Here is a 13,114-nt window from a genome sequence, read left to right as displayed (position 1 = left end):
GCAGCTTTCCTCAGACTTTCCCCGGCTCCAAACACCCAACAGGAAGACACTTTAATGGACTGGACTCATACTGGCAGAGCAAAACACTCCTCGCTCACAGAGCGAACAATGTGCGGGAAAAAACCCTGCTGGATTGACTCGTGGGCTTTGTTAGAGTATATTTGCCTTCTGATACTAAAATATTTAGTATTTTTTAATGAGACCTTGGAGCTTTATTGAACTTACTGCGAAACAGTTGCTGCTATTTGAGTGTGTAACGTTGTTTTCCAGAGACTTTAACATCACACTGAGTTCCTTTTGACTGAAGTTTCTGATAATTTTTTTTCCCGGTTATTGAAGAGGATTAGGGCCACTGGAAAAAAAAAAAAAAATCTAAGTTCTGACTTTTTTCTCAGAATTCTGACTTTTAAAGTCAGAAGTATGGGTGCCTGTAAGGGATCTATTCGGAGGGCTACTGAGCTGTAGGAACAGGTGAGCAGCCACATGTGGACCGTCGATTGTGGACTGGACAGAGTGTTTACTGGAGAGGGAGTTCCTGAAGAAGCAGTGTCCTCAACGGAGGAGAAGGTGAGTGAAAACGATCGCTGTTTTGTACTTGGCGTTTGTAAAAATGTCAAATAGCTGGAAGCTAACTGCAGACGCTTATTTGCTCGTAGCATGTGTATTGGCTTAAATGAATGATCTACCGGACAATAATCCCTGAGCCCATCAAGGTTTTTTTCATTTTGTCCTGATAATTTAGTGATCTGCTGCTGTGCTGACTGCTGTTACTGTCTGCTTTAACTGTAGAGCGACTGAGTGAGAGATGAGAGCCTCAGTTCCACCGGTCTACACCGGGTAGTAGTTGTTTGAACTAGATAGTGGTATTTATGCACGTGAGAAAAAACTCAACTCATGGTCTATAATTTTATTTTCTCTCAGCAGATCGATCGAGATGTCATCGTGCTCATGGACCATGCAACTCTGGTGACCGAATTATTGCCTTCAATTTCTCCATAAGATGCAGATCTCCACCAAACAGCTCCCACCACCACCAATCTGGATCGCTCCCAAAATCCAGTCACTTGTCCCTAGTCCCATTTTGGATGGTTTCTGAAAATTTCAACATAATCTGTTCATAACTTTTTGAGTAATGTTGCTGACAGACAACCTCTACTGAAAACATAACCTCCTGGCCGAGGCCCTTGGTGGAGAAAATTCTGAATGTTATATCATACAGACACGATTCAGCAAATCGCCTTCAACGTTTCAACTGGAAAATCACAGAGTGGAAGATGCTTCAACTGTTACATCAAGTGTGCATCACACACGAGCTGGTTAAGCTGGTATAATCTTCATCACTCACTAGCTGGTTATGCTTTCCTCGTCTTTATCGCTCGGCTGGTTATGCTGGTCTAGTCTACATGACTCTGTCCACTATCTCTGTACTCTTGAGCGCTGCCTTTTTTTGCTGTTAAAGTGTAAATTAAGAATGCAAATAGAGATTCAGTTTCACGTTTAACTGGCTACAATGGCGATACTAATACAATCTTTATCATGAAAAGTCAGATTTCATTTAGATTGTTCGTAAACAGTGTTGCAGCTGATAAAAGAACATTAAAGTTTTGACGAAGCTGAATGCTGTGCTGTAATTAATGTGATAAGGTGTGTTGAAGTAAGATTCTTCCTCAAAAGATGGTGACAAATGAATTAAGTAGAGCCTGGCTGATATGGATTTTCGGGGGGAAAATTAAACTATTAGAGATGAAAAATTCTGATTACCAGCCAATTCCATTTTTCAATTAAACAGATAAAATGCCTGCAAAAACAATAAAAGATTGTATGTATTATTTAAAGATAACATTACCAGCCTGTTTTGATGTGGAGGCCATTTGGAAACTTTCTGAGACATCAAACATTTGTCTTTTCGTTGTGTTACCATTACCGCGCCATGTAAAATCTTTGCCACTATGTTCGAGTAAACCTAACAAGATCAAAATGATGCCGACTGTCAGAAAGCTGATCATTCTGTATGGTGATTACTGAGAGGGCAGTCAGTGTTGGTGTGAGGAGCATCGTATTGAGCTGTCACTCACTGGTCAATGATGTGAACACCTCATGCTCTCCACACCTGCTATCATCTGCTCTTCTCTTCTTGAATGGTGTGTGACGCCAGTGCTGTAAGATGTGTGAACGTTCGCCAAATTTGAGCCAAACATATCTCTACCGCAGTCGTTCCCCAATGGTTTCCCATCCACACGGCATTGGTGCTGGAAGTACCTGCGTCTACTCGACGCCATGACTGCGACTCAATATGATGTAGTACATATACCAAGCTTTAGGTGGCGCTGTAATTTGAAGAAGACATGGAGTATGAACATCAGGCGTCTGTGTATACCATAGATCGTTAATATAATGGATAGAGCTTTCGTGACGTCACCCATAGCGTTCTGAAATCCCGTTCTGAAGACTTCAGCGAGTCCAGCAGGACGTCTCCATATGGAATATTTGAAATCTGATATAAATGTGATTAGTCCAGCCCGTCACGTGACCACATCACGTGGACAGAGGAGGCGCTGTGATAGGGCGATTCATGCAAAACTTCAACTCGTAATATAAAATCAACAGATGATTTTTATGGAAATCAGAGTCTGGTGAAGCAGCACGGTTGTAGAAACTAGTGATAGAGACCAAAACATGTTCTGAAACCGGGCGCTTTAGGTTTATTTGCACTCTGAAATCTGCATTTTTGAATGGGTTCCAATGAGACCGGGGCTCTTTTTGAAACCAACATCATCGCCCCCTGCTGGAATTACCCCAGAATTACAGCTTTTTTGCACTTCCGTATTATCTTCATGTTTTATGGTCAGAGGTTGGCGCCTGGAGTATACAGACAACACTAGATGATATTGCCTAATTAAATCAGTTCGTCTTCCTCACAGTTTTGTATTTCGCATTTGCGAACAGGATAAAGTTCTGTTTTATGTGAAAAATGTAAATATTTTTTTACAACCATGCAAATCCTTTTCTAAACATTCAGAAAGTTTAATTTTTCAGAAAGATTTTTTTCAAAAGGATGGCAAAATATGATTTATAAATACAAGTTTTAATATTAATTTAATTTTAATCTTGAGTCCGTTAAAAGACATCGTCTTTTCAGATCATTTTGAAATCCATCACCTTTTCCACGGAAATGGCAGAATCACTGAAAGTTATGGGAAAAAAGTCAGTTGGCAGTATTTCAGCCCGACATGCTGTAATTGTTTGAGCTTCTATCAAGCTGCACCCAGCTGTCCTGGACTTACTGTGAGTTTAGACACTTTGTTTGTTTTGTTTAGGTTTTTTTTTTTTTCTGAAATGAGATCTGAGCTTTGGGATTTGTCCAGCTCAGTTTCCTACACCACTCTAAAAATAGACGGCTCGGAAAGCCTGTATAATTCCAGTAATTCCCAGTTAATTACGCAATTTCTCTGTGAAACGTAGAGTAGCCGTGTTCTCTGGCAGACTGATAAGACACGGCTTCATGTGACAGGACCATGTTGTTTCGCCTTAAAAGCGCCTTTTGTGTGTAAATTTCTCAGTGGATGAATATGGTGATCCAGGGCTTTCCTCCAGGGCTGTTTTAAACTCAGACATTCCCAAAACAGCAGAATGAGCTGTGATTGGTGGAGACGGCAGCATCGCTGCCGTGTTTATGGAGTAACGTCAAGATAAAGCCGTAAAACCTGAGACAAGTAGCATTAGCTCTCACTCCACAGTGATGTGAATTTATGGCTGAATTGTTGAAATGGTTTGATGAATGTTCAGTGTTGTGTTTATTAAAATAGAATTATATTGACCACAGTAGGTGGTGCAGGTGCTCAATGTCCTTATAAAACAGGTATATTTTAGATGTACCCTCATTTTCAATCAGGATGCCATTTCCAAAATCCTTCCAGAATTAGTTATATATTTCTGCATGAGCATTTTTTATAGCGATAACTCAAACAAACATTTCTGCAAAGAAACCAAGTTTAAGTGTTCATCAGGAGAAATCAGCCAAGAAATCAGGATAACAAACGGTAACTGTGTTACAGAACACCTGAAGTGGAGGGAGATCCTTGCTAATGCTTTGGGAAATCAATATTTTGAATCTAAAAATTAATGAGAAAGCACAGACTCATTGACTTGGTTTTAGTGTTTGTTGTGCCGTTTATTATCCCTTTCAGTTCAGATGGAATCGAAACACTGTCGTGCCACAACACCTCTAATGTTTTTGACTGGGTTGAAGTTAGAATGGATATTACAATAAAGAAAACTTCTTTTTTCTTCACAGTTCCCAGTGAGTGTGTGGTCTGGAAGACAGAAGCCGACCTGTGAACTCACACGAAGACCCCAAAGGTTTGTACAGATTCCTAATGTGGTCTCCATGAAGTCACGCGGGGCAGACTAACATGTGGGGCAATTATCGCTCATCGTTATTGGCTCCGGCTGTCTCGTGCGAATTTAGACTTTTTTACGGGGTGACTTGAAATGTTTAATGCCAGAGTTAAAGACGTTTGCCCTGTAGCAGGTCTTGCTTTCAGACATGAACCAGATGTCAGTTCCTGCCAACACAATGCTCATTTTAACAACTGACATCCTGAAGGTATGAGATTTACTTCTTGTAAAACACTAAAAATAGGAAACAGTGATTCAGTGAGGCTTATTTGGAGGTTTAGCATGTATTTAGGAGAGAAGATCAATGTGGAAGACAGACTCTAGCTCAGGTGTGTCAAACACATTTTAGTTCAGGGGCCATGCAACCCAGTCTCGCCTTGACCGGTAAAATATTGCTATAGGTTATTACCTTTAAATCTGAACTTCTCTTTGTTGTGGTGCGGAGTATACCTGATGAAAATGCCTATATTTTCTCCGGTTTTGGCCCACGGGCCCTATGTTTGACACCCGTGCTGTGGTCTGACATGCAGCGTGGCCATGGCACAGTGTGCGCCTGCCCCGCTGTTTCCCATGACTCCGGGATGAGCCAGAGGAAGCCCAGTGTGATTTCCACACCGTTCCCAGGCCCCCACATCCCTCCAAACATGGCCGACCGTGTGCAGTCCCACACACACACACGCACACACACATGCATGAGTGAGTTGTGCGTGCGTGTTTGTGTTCCTAACATTAAAAGAGATAAATGGCCCGCGCTGTGTGCTGCATGCATGTCGGCGGTGGGCTCTCGGACTGAGGAGGAGGCAGCTGCAGCTCGTCCCCTTCAGAGCCCCGCCGCTGGAAACGGGGCCAGCCTGCTCACTGCGCCTCACACACTCACACTTCATGTCACTCGGAGTCAGTTTAACCTCTGAACTTCCCTCTGGATTTCTTGAAGAGCTTTCCTGAAATAGAGCGGTTTCACTGGGAGCGTTTGGTGTGATAACCGTTGATGGTTCGGACGGATAAGCCTTTAGAAACTCTAGTGTGTCAAGTGTTATTGGATAACGTGACACATATACTGGTTAAACCCACTTACATTCAGCCTCTCAGCGCCACCGGATCCAGTGTTTTAAAGGGATAGTCTCGCTCTGAGCGTTAGGCTTGATGCTGCAGTGTAACGGGTGGACGGTTCGGTTGTCGGGCCGTTTTTTTGAAGACGGTGTCGCAGAGCGGCGTTGTGATGGAGGCACGATCGATTGTCACCCTGAGCATGTGATGTGAAGGCCACATGGGACTGGAGTGCCATTAAGGAGAGCAGAGGAGCTCAAACATCCCCTTTGGCCCTTGGCTGTCCCCACACCTCCCTCTGAAGGGAATCCAGCGATGGATGCACCAAAACCGACGCGGCAAGGAGGACTGAGAGAAGATATCACACCACAGAAAACCACTCTTTAGGATGTGTGGAAATCTGAACTCATGATGAGTTGTCCCCACAGACTGGGACAGTACGAGCTTATCAACGTAGACATTGTCAAGTGTGTCTGATTGTGACGAGCGCCGATTAATGGGGTTTAACTTCATGCACTGTTTTTTTCATATTGGAGAAGTAATGAAGTTCTTTCCTCAGCAGTTCAGCTCAGGCACTTATTAATATGATACATTGTGTTTCTACAATACAAGAAGCCAAAGTTTGACAAGAACAAGATGTGTTTTTGGGGAAATTTATGAGCTGCTAAAGCGGCCTCTTGTTCTTCAGGGTCTAGTGTTAAAGGACCGTTTGTTCGTGGACTTTGGTTGATGTTCTGCATCTGTGAAATGGATGCTTTTAGAGAGTTTCCACTGAACCCCTCTTCACTTTTCGTTGATCTTCATGTCTCTGTTTGAGAATGTGTGTATTTTTGTGAGTTGGGGCTGTTGTTGAAGGGTCTCTCCCGCTCTGCGAGGTCCGGCTTGACTTAATAAAGGTTAGGCACGCTAGAATTACCTCAGCCTCTCTGACAGCCGCTGCCTCCCAGCAGGCCTTTCACCGCAGCAGAGACTGATGTATTATTTTAAGATTTAATGACATGTTCTGGTGGAGATGGCAGCAAAAACACGATTGTAGCCTCATGCTATAATACCCCTTTTGAGACTGCAGCAGTCACTGCTGACATTCACCGTTCTTGAAGGAGATCAACACACATTATCAGCGCCAATCCAGTCAAACCTGGTTTGAAGCTTTATTAAAGAAGAGAGTAGTGTCTCCCATACCCAGTTAGTCTTTGAGGATTCTATTAAATATCTGGATGTAAAGTCTTTTGTCTCTGCGTCCATCAGGTACAATCTGCTCGGCCGGTCGTGGTCGATGCTAACCTGTTATTGCGGCACGCGTCGTTCAGTCGTCTAAACTAAACTAAACTCTTAACTAAAAGGTTGGATCCCCTCAGCGTTACGTTGTCCTCGCTGCTCTGGCTTCCCATTAGTTTACCCATTGATTTTAAAGCCCTTCAGGGGACCTTGTTCCTAGAGAGCTTGCTGGACTGATAGAATAAGTAATGCCCTTTAGGCCATTAAGAGCCGCAGATTGAGCCATGCTGGTTACGTCCAGTTGAAGATTGTTTACCGGAGGTAAATAGGTCTCAGCAATCACAGCCTCCACGCTGCGGATCAGCCTTTTCACTCAGTCTTGGGTGAACCGTGCAGATTTTTCTTATTTCATACTCAGATTCCTCATTTTTGGGTTTGGATCATCCCTCTCGGTGAGTCTGGGAGCGGCTTGGTTCCCTCAGAGGAGCAGGAGGAAGCAGTGGATACGGTTTATTTTCGTTGCAGTCTATATTGCTTTGCGGCATTATGTCGCCTTGAGATGGATGGAGCCATCAGAGAAAGACCCTGCATACCAGCAGTCCTTAGAGACGCGCTCCCTATAGAGCAAACAAAAATGATTTCCAATCGCAGTGCATTTTAGTCGGCACACAGTAGTCCGTGGCGAGGGGTCGGGGGTCACTCCTCGGGGACCTCATAGTGCTTATAGCAGTTTCTCTTTCTCACTGGTTGCTATGATGTTTCCAGACATGGAGCGAAATGCACATTTTCCCTCCTTTACCTGATGCGTCTGCAGCTGCTGGTTTGTGCTCTATTTCAGGACCCCATTGTATAAAATCCATTCTGTGCTGCAGATGCATCACTGACAGACTCATAATGGGCTTCATGCACATGTTTCCTGAACTTTTAATGGCATACTTAGTCTCCTGTCCGTGCAGATCTGATGCAAATGTAAAGCCGCTGCCTGCACACTGAGATATGAAACTTGTGAAAATATCAAGAGAAGCAGAATCACACATAATATATGTGACAACAACTAATTAATATGTTTCCAGTTAAGTGTTTTTCCAAAGCAACTGTAGGCTGGAAAACAGATTTAGCTATGTTATATCATCTTTTTTTTTCTGTCTGTATGTGTCAGTTTTATTGTCCAAAGTTGGAAAAAAAGAAAATAAACTGTGACTCACAGCGAGTTCTCAGCCAGTAAAAATAATGGGGCCGTCGCCGCCGCTGCTGTGAGGAGAGAATTCCTTGAGTTTGATTGAGTTTGACATTTGATAGGCAAGACTCATCTGCGCCCCCCCCCCCCCACTGCACCAGCAGACAGCCGTCAATATGCAGAACCAAGAGCTCTATTTCTGTGCAATATTACTGATGCAGGTGTGGGAGTATACGTGTTTGTGTGCGTGTGTGTGTGTCTGCATCGATTGTGTGTGTCCTTCGGTAAGCAGTGAGCAGGGGACCTCAATGAGTCATGGGGGGTTGGCGACGTGTCTTTTTCTTCCTCCTAACTCCCAACCTGCTGCTTTCTGATAAGACGGCGATGGAGAGGGGGGGCTGTGGTTAATCCTCTTTCTGCGTCCAGCTTGCCATCTGCCATTGGGAAAAAAACAATGATGGCGCGGGCCGGTCATCGGTCTCTTCCCCTGCCTTCTGTTTATAGTTCCTGAATCACGGAGGATGGAGTGGGTTGTAATGCTGTTGAGTAACTCTTGAGACACTTTGCTGATTGTATAACAAATCTTTGTTGTTGGTTTTTTTTTTTTTTTTCCCGCTCTCAATTTCCTGTTCCTCCACAGCTAGAAAAGAAAATAAGGTTCTTTTTGGCACTTTGAGTTTAGAACTCATTAAAAGGTCGAGTCAGACACTATTAGAGTCATGTCATAACAACACTGCTGAGACCAGGGACATTCAGCATTGACTATCTCTATGAGACCAGTAGTTTGAATAAAGATTTTAATGTAACACTGTTGATTTTTGTGGGTGAGATTGTCGAGCAGCATCACAGGTGAGAATGACTGATGTTTCTGGTAACTCTGGCCCCGTTTATGCCATTTTGTTTATGCCATTTGGGGCGTTTTTGGCATCCTTCTACACGGCAGTGGTGCTCAGAGTCACTGAAACCGCAATTTTTTTGAGAACAGTTTCCAAGGTGGAACTTTTTTAAAAATGCTCGTCAACAAAGGGGCAGGGCTGGTCGATATTGTCGATCAGTAATTGGCTGTGCAGTTCTGTCTTTATACACTTTGAGAAGGCCAACAGAAGATCGAAAACACAAACATGTAGAACCGATGGATGGTTTAAAAAAAGACAGCAGCACCAAAAACGTTTTTGTGCTTGTTCACCTTTGCCAATATATGATCTCCCGCTAATGAAGGAAAGACCCACGTGGTTCAGAAAATGGGTACGACTGTATCTGACCTGTCTGAGAAATCATCATATTTCTTCTTTAATGTTTGTAGCGTAGTGTTCTCTGCGTTGATGTGGATCTGTTCTTTTCGTCACAAAAATAACCAACAGTGCCGACTAGTGGCCCAACATGAAAACTACATCCTTTTGTTTCGGCTATTTCCGTGAAAGCAGATAATGTTTTCAAAATGTTGTCATATAAACACAAAACCTTTCTGAAACGACTCTTTTCCACTGGAAACATTGTCAGGTAAACAGGAGCTGAAACATGACAAAACTTTGGTTTTTGTTTTTGGGCTTAAGCATAATTTTATTCACGTCGAAAGTCAATAACATGACTTCAAAAGAACCAAAAACACTTTGAAAAGTCACGTTGAGTTCATCGACTGTGAAAAATGTTCTATGAAGCCACACGCCATTTTATCACATTTAATTAATATTACTAAATTAATAAAGGATTGACAAAGTAACGCTCTACTTATTTTCAGGCAGTGTAGCTAATACTGAGGCCACGTTTACACGAAAATAATTTATTGAAAACACGCCTTCACATTTACACTGCAGTGTTTTTGAAAATTATGTCCGTTCAAATGGCAAAAATGCTGAAAACAATGTAATTTTCAGTCGTTCTGGATGTGGATGCTGTTATTATGTAATAAATCCACCTGTATGCTCGCTGCAAACAGTACTCGGTAGACACTGACCTCTTCCACTCAGTATCGGTTGTTAGTGAAAAATGAAACTGGTCTCTGCATGTGATCCAGATGATGGAGTAGTCAGTGTTATCACACGTTATTGGAAAAGCACTGTTCAGTTCCAGACTCTCTGCACGCGTGCGCAGAACCATTTGAGGAAATAGATCCTCGATCGTTACCAGGAGTCGATTGACAGTTGTTCACTCACTGCAGTTGGCCAGAGGTTTGGATATGTCTTGCAGAGTAAAGCCAATCGCAACTTTTCTCCCGTGATACAACTCACATAACCTGTTTCAACTTGTTTATGTAAATGTTAGCTCTGTTCCAACTGTAAAACCACAGTATGTAATGTCGTTTGGCATTAATCCCACCTTTTTTAATCCTGAGATGACTTGATACAGATTAAACTAACCATCTGCCCTTACGATACACATGTTCTCCCTCACTGAGGCGTATGGGAAAAGTCATGTGTATGAATAGGTCCATAAAAAAATGTTTTAAGCTTCTCTAGCAGGATGTCAGGCCGAGAAGGTCGCACACAGGTGAAGGAGAGAACCATTAATATAAGATGGATAATGATCAGTTTTTTCTCCCATTAAAATCTCATCACTTTCTGCTGCCAGTGCATTCAGCTTCATTTATGTCAGATTAGAAAGGAAAGTAACCTTTCCATTAATCTCCGTATCTCTCCTCTTCTCATGAAGCTGGCCATGTGTCGTGATCGTGTATATTAAACAGATCTGTCTCATAAATGTGCGCAGAAGTTGGAAAGCAAGTATATCTTTTAAAACTGCAAGTGGCGTTTTCAATATTTGCAATATTCTCTTGATGAATTGCTGCACTTAAAATGTGCATAACATATGGGTTGATAGATTCTAAAGCTGAAACCTTAGTTGCACCTCCTTCTCTACCTGTTAATTTAGTAGCAGCAGATGAAATGAAGGCTGTGTAATTTCCCATCACACTCTTTATTTTAACACTACTCCTCCTTCAGCATCGCTCGGCCTCAGTAGAACGGACGGAGATGCGTCCGTGCAGCGTTTCATCCTCTTATCCTGTATGTTTCTCCAGCGAAGCAACAGATGATTGTTTCCTTTATTTTTGAAGTTCACAGGCTGGATTAGCGCGCATCGTGATAACCGGTCTCATTACACAACAACAGAGACGTCTAAGACGCTGTCGTCACCGCTCCTGGCAGGCGCCGCGGTGCGTTGGATTAGCCTGTTCAGCGAGGTGCATCGGCTCGCCCACCCCATGCTCTGCCGTTACGTAACACGCCAGGAGGAGATTTGTTTTCATGTCTTCCCTCTCCTCTCCTCTCCTCTCCTCTCAGGACCGGGCATTGTCACATCAACAACCATATGGTGTGCGTGTGTGGGAGACGCTTGGCGTCCGGGCCTCTGCCGGTCCGTGGACGTGTTTTCGCTGGCACAGAAATGCGACGCTCGTAATTGTGCAACGCCGCGTTCTGCTCCTCACCGCCGTCCCACCAAGACGGAGACGCTCTGCCAAACCGTTCCTCCCGCAGGGCGAAGCAACACACACAGTTCTGCAGAATTACACCTGAAACCGGTGTGACTCTGGAACGCAACAACCTCTGTCAACACATACTGATCCTCCAGATCATTTTCCTTGATGACTTTCATTCATTCATTCTTGTCTGGAGCATCTGAAACAAAGCTTCTCTTGTACGTATTTCAAACTAATTTTCTCAAATGGATTATCTAAAAATATACTTTGTGAAAGAAATAAGTTGTTGCGTAAGTACCAGTTAATCTGCAGGTCAGGATTAGGCTGCTCGAGCTCTTTTGCTTTGCACACCATGTGTGTTCAGCCACTGCAGGGCGCTACCCAGCGACCCAGACCTGGGAGGAGCTCACCAGGCCCTAACCTTCAAGATCTGGAGTCCCGTCAGACAGTGAGAGGGGTTCACAGGTCCTGCTTCTGAGTGATGTCCACGGCTTGGAGACTCTTTCAAATGAATGAGAAAGACAAACAAGATAATTCAAACAACAGAGTTTTTGGCTCATGGCATTTAAAAAGTACTCGTACCAGCATTCGGTATCTGCCAGTGACTACCTGTTAGTACCTGTAGTTGTCCTTTAAAAGTGCCATCAGTGTATCCTCAGTTGAGCTCAGATTTCATGAGATCCTTTTTTTTGCCCTGAGAAGCAGGTCATAGACATGAGACTGCTGAAATTGCTCTTCCTCTTCAAACCTTCAGGCTGAGTGGGGATTTTGCATGAGACTAATAAGATTCATTAATTACTCCACAAATGAAAGGCTCAGAAAACAGTCAAAATGTGCCACAGTTTATATTTAGGAGTTTTGAATTCCCCTCAGAATAAAATGTGTGCAACAGGAGTTGTTTGAACCCTTTAATCCCAATATTGAAATGACCAAACCAGGCTTCAGACGCTGCTGACTCCAGTATTCTGGAGGTTACCATTAGTGTACTAAAACTTATGACAGTGCCGATCTTGCAGTGGTGATCCACACTCCTCTGGTTCAACGGAAAGTGCTCAGTAGCTCCGACTAGTGGCTGACGGGTGCATGACAGTTTCTCAGCGGTAAAACATTAACCGACCATTATACCCAGTTTACACGATGCTTTGGGTGTCTGTTTACTAGAGTTGGACCTGAATATCAGACTACTTGGCCGTTGTTTTGTCTGGATATTCATTTTCAGATCCAAATGTTTCCCCCTCAACTTATGTTTTCACGTTACACTGAAGTGGACCTGCCGTCACTTCAGCGGTGGAAACAGAACTATGACCGCTATGATGATGCATTTTCATGTTGTTGTCTGAACGAGACTCTTGGCGGTGCCAACTTGTTCCAGTGAGGCGTTCATGGTCACTTCCTGCTGGGAAATCAGTCTTCTGTCAAACTGTACAAACTGTACTTGTCCTGCAGACTGAATGATAAATCCACAAGGATGTTTGATTTTGCTGCTCTCATTCTACCCACCAGCTGTGTAACATCCTCACAGAGTCATTGTTACCAGGGACTGAACGCCGCACGCTCTGATTTGACCCGAGACACATCAGGTCATTTCCATTTCACTAATTATAAGACTCAGCTTCACCTCTGTGGATTCAGGTCTCACTCCGAATAGGTGAATAATAATCTCACAATATATAATTAAAATTACATAACATGACTTCATTTTTTTTTTTTTTTTTTTTTTTTTTTTGTAGTCTATTGATGATTATTGTGATCATAATAAAGGAGAAGAGCATGGTACAGACTCTGCTGTATACTGTCTGGTGCCTCTATAATCATTGGTGTTGGGAGTTTCTTAATGCTCCTCATGCTTTCAGAAAGGC

At 43.2% G+C, this 13,114-nt stretch overlaps 1 protein-coding gene across 1 annotated transcript in view; it reads left to right on the top strand.

Annotated features, from left to right (window-relative positions):
* The window catches only part of LOC115396526 (neurocalcin-delta-like), a gene marked incomplete at its 3' end in the record, with an annotated part of 58,694 nt that overhangs the window by 15,629 nt on the left and 29,951 nt on the right, over positions 1-13,114 (top strand). Inside the window, exon 2 of the mRNA XM_030102429.1 lies at positions 4,295-4,359. The remainder of the gene's footprint in view (positions 1-4,294; positions 4,360-13,114) is intronic.

The sequence above is a fragment of the Salarias fasciatus genome, chromosome 11, assembly GCF_902148845.1.
Source record: "Salarias fasciatus chromosome 11, fSalaFa1.1, whole genome shotgun sequence".
Lineage (NCBI taxonomy): Eukaryota > Metazoa > Chordata > Actinopteri > Blenniiformes > Blenniidae > Salarias > Salarias fasciatus.
Note: the sequence above shows the minus strand (reverse complement) of the source record. Positions and strands in the feature narration are given on the sequence as shown.